The sequence below is a fragment of the Otolemur garnettii genome, unplaced genomic scaffold (genome assembly GCF_000181295.1).
Source record: "Otolemur garnettii isolate 467f Iridium unplaced genomic scaffold, OtoGar3 scaffold00123, whole genome shotgun sequence".
Lineage (NCBI taxonomy): Eukaryota > Metazoa > Chordata > Mammalia > Primates > Galagidae > Otolemur > Otolemur garnettii.
In genome coordinates this window covers 4,146,218-4,150,149 of record NW_003852518.1, presented here as the reverse complement: position 1 = coordinate 4,150,149, position 3,932 = coordinate 4,146,218, and the positions used below count along the sequence as shown (strand labels likewise).

At 53.7% G+C, this 3,932-nt stretch overlaps 1 protein-coding gene across 4 annotated transcripts in view; it reads right to left on the bottom strand.

Annotated features, from left to right (window-relative positions):
* TNS3 (tensin 3) overlaps positions 1 to 3,932 on the bottom strand; it is a 311,621-nt gene that overhangs the window by 200,722 nt on the left and 106,967 nt on the right. The gene's annotated exons all lie outside the window — the stretch shown is intronic.

Here is a 3,932-nt window from a genome sequence, read left to right as displayed (position 1 = left end):
GCCTCCTCCACTCACCAGTGGCCCGTCCCACTGACCAGGTGAGGCCGCAGCAGCCTCCTCCACTCACCAGTGGCCTGTCCCACTGCCCAGGTGAGGCCACAGCAGCCTCCTCCACTCCACGCTGGCTCCACCAGCAGCCTGTCCCACTGCCCACATGAGGCTGCAGCAGCCTCCTCTTTACTCCGTGGGCCAGAAAGCAGTTCCAGAAATGCCTGGGGAACGCTACATGCAAGGGGAAGGGAGGTGCCCACTGCGCTGATTCCCTAAGGCTGCTAGGACACACCACCAGCTGGCTGGGTTCTTTCATGCTCTGGGGGATAGAAGTCTGACGTGCAGGTGTCACAGGGCCTGGCCCCTCTGACAGCTCCAGGACAGGCTCCCGCCCGTCTCTTCCACCTTCTCTAGGCTGCCACGAAGCTTAGGACTCCTCATCTTGTCCACACAGCACTCCCGTCTCCACCCCGGCCACCGGCGCCTTCTCCTTGTGTGTCTCTGTTCCTCTTGGCTAAGTTCACCCGTCACTGAACTCAGGCTGACCCCATCCACCATGGCCTGCCTCGGGCCCGTTGTTATTCCAAATCAGGCTGTGCTTATTCAGAGGCTTCAACCGGACGTGAATTTTGGGGGAACACAACCCCACCCACTTCACCTCCCCTACCATGGCTCTCTGGAGCCCCAGCTACTTGTTTCTGAGTCTCATGTTCTTCTTCACACACGTTGTCCGCTCACGTGGACACCCAGGTGTGAGCTGAACTGGGAATGGTGTCGTGGGCTTGCCCTGTTCGTTGCCGATCCCTACTCTGCTCCTGACAAGAGAAGGTCACAGGTGCGAGGCAATCAGAGAAACCTTCCGGGGGTGAAATGCAGTTAGGAAGAGGCAAGCGAACCAGCACGGTGGGGGGGTCTACGCCCGTGTCCTGCCAGCTGCCTGTCACAGCGTGCTGGGAACCGAGGGGAACACAGGAAATGAGAAATGGGAAAACCAAGTGAACCATAAAGCCGTCGCCCGGCCCAGGCAGGTGAGGTGCTGGTGGCTTCAGGACCTGCCCGGCCCAGGCGGGTGAGGTGCTGGTGGCTTCAGGACCTGGGCTGCAGGTGAAGTGAGGGAGCAGGGGCCCGGCCCACACCCAGCACATCTTCACCCTGTCCTACTTGCTGCCACGGAGTAAATCCTGGACACTGCCACGCTGCACCTGCTCCAAGGGGACAGAGAACCAGCGGGCGCTGGGGTTCATTCCCTCAGCTGGGGCTGAGATAGGACCAGGACCTGACCCATGGCTGCCTGGGCCACGGCAGCTGAGGAAATGGGCTGGGGCTCATCCCTCAAGACAGAACAGGACCTCCAGAGGCGCTGCTGACACACAAGGGCCACCCCTGCAGTGGAGAGGCTTCACTCTGTAGGCCTCACCCAATTCCTGCTTTCCAGCTGTGTGACCTGGCATGCATCCTAACCCCCTAATCTGAGTGCACCTGCCCACACATCCCTCATCTCTCGAGCTACTCAGGTCCACAGCTCCATCCTCCCCATGTGCCCCCATCCAACAAGGAACCTCCATGGTGCCTCCAATGCCCCATGCTACATGCAGGTACCACTCTGGGACAGCAGAGTGTCAAGGTGAAATCTGAGGAATGCAGCACCAGTTTCACACTGTCATCGCTGGCTGGCTTTTGCCAAAGCTTTTGACAAAGCTTTTGCCAAAGCTGTAGACATTGCATTTGCCTCTTCTGACTAAAAGTAATGCCTGGACTCTGACCCAGTGGAATTCTTGAGACTTTTCTCCTGCTTCCTGGAGATCAAATAGACTAATAGAACTGATGCAACTCAATTTCATCATGACTCTGGTCAAATGAAGACTCCGGATAGGACACACAGAGTCTGACAGGGGCAGCCGTGGGCCCAGACCCAGGGCGCATGGCCACACACACACACACACAGGTAACTTTCAGCCAAGACCCTGCTGTGAAGTGTAGACCTATGTCTCTGTGTTTCTGAAGTGAAACCATCTATGAGCAGGAAATTACCAGCTCTGGATTTATGGGCTATGAGGACAAGGAATTCAAGTCAAGAGACTCCTGTGACGTCTTCTGTGACAATATTCGCACAAACAGACCACTGTGGGCTGCACCACCAAAAGACTCCAACATAGCCCTTGAGCTCAAGGTCATCCAGACTAACCCCCTGGATCAGTGATGCTCAGCTCCTCTTCACAAAGCCCCCAAACCTAAATCTGAAAGATGGAAAGTTTGTGTTTTGGTGCTGCTAAATTTGCAATGAAGTAAAAGGGAAACCATTAAAGCTATTTCTCTTCATTCATCAACCACCTGGGGAGCATGATGCAGCTCAGAGGATTTCTGAAATAACTCAGTATGTCTGAGAGACTCTCACCCTTGGTGGGAGACACAGGAGGACAGCACACAACCCTGAGCGGGCTTCCTGACGGGCACAGTCTGTCCTGAGCTGAGCTTGCTCCTTGGCGGCTCCCCCACGTGGCTGTGGGAGTTGAAGCAAATCATATTGAATGAGGTCCTGACAGGGGTACAAGCACACAGCACACTCAAACACAAGCCACCCCACACACACACCCAACACACACACTCACACAACACACACCATGCACACAATATACATGCATACAACACAACACACATACCGTGACACAGTGCACATGCACACCATGCACACACACACAACACCTGCACCCAAAACGCACACGATGCACACGTGTGGCCCATCTGTGCAGACCAGTGTAAGAGTGTAGTTTGAAAACCCAGCCTCATGTTGTGTGACATGACTCCTGATGTCACCTAGGACAGAAACAGCCCACCGTTCTCACTTTAATAACCCAAGAGAAACAAAGCCCCATGACTCAGACCTATTCTTATATGAACGACCTCCCCTCCCCTCCCATGCCAAAAATCAGTGGCCAAGCAAGAACAATGGGAATGCGCCACAGTAGCACAGGGTCCCCACCTGTTCCTGAGCTGAATGGCTCCCATGTCAGGGAGGCAGCCTCTGGAAGGCAGGGACATGGTGGCCCAGGGCCCTTCTGTAAATAGGAAGCACTTTTGCAGAGCTAGAGGGGGAATGGGTCACATATGGGATCTCACAGTGTCCTAGTGAAGGCCACACCTGTACCTAAGGCCATCAGGAATCACTAGTGGCTGCTAAGAATCAGTCCCCTGGGCAGGGTATGAAGGTAAACACAGGAAGGAAAAAACAAGTGACACCTTGCCTTTGAACTTCAATGAAAAGCCCTCGGGCCACCACTTAGGCCACTGCTAAGCCACTGTATTATGAAGAGACCAGCAACTAGCCAGGATAGACTCACATGCACACACTGGCTGGTCCCTCCTCATCTCCGAACAAAGGATCCTGGGAGTCCCTATGTTCTGACTGTCATCATGCTGTCACCATCAGGAGGCAGGGGATGGCTCTGGAACTCATCAAACTGACGCTCTCTCATGAGATGGCAAAACAACAAGCTCAAAAGCAAACAACCAGCGGCAAAGCCTGTGGGCACTGAAAGACCTCTGTGGCCATCTCTGGTTCATGGAACAATGAATCAGTCTTTTGCCCAAGCATTGTGTTGTTTTCCATGTGCCTGAACCAGGACTAAGAGTTTAAATTTGTTATTTCATTTGCTCCTTGCTGTGACCCTGAGAAGAAGGTAGCAGGACTCCCATTTTGCAGAAGAGGAAGGCAGAGCCCCCCAAATAACAGGATTCAATGCAGGGCCCCACAGCTCTCCAGTGTCACAGTCCAGTTCTAGTCTATGCCTATAACTGCTATGACATGTCAGCATATCTGGTATACATGCTCAGTGTACACACTCAGAGTGCCTATAACTGCTATGACATGTGAGCATATCATGTACACATACTCGGTGTACACACTCAGAGTGCCTATAACTGCTATCACATGTGAGCATATC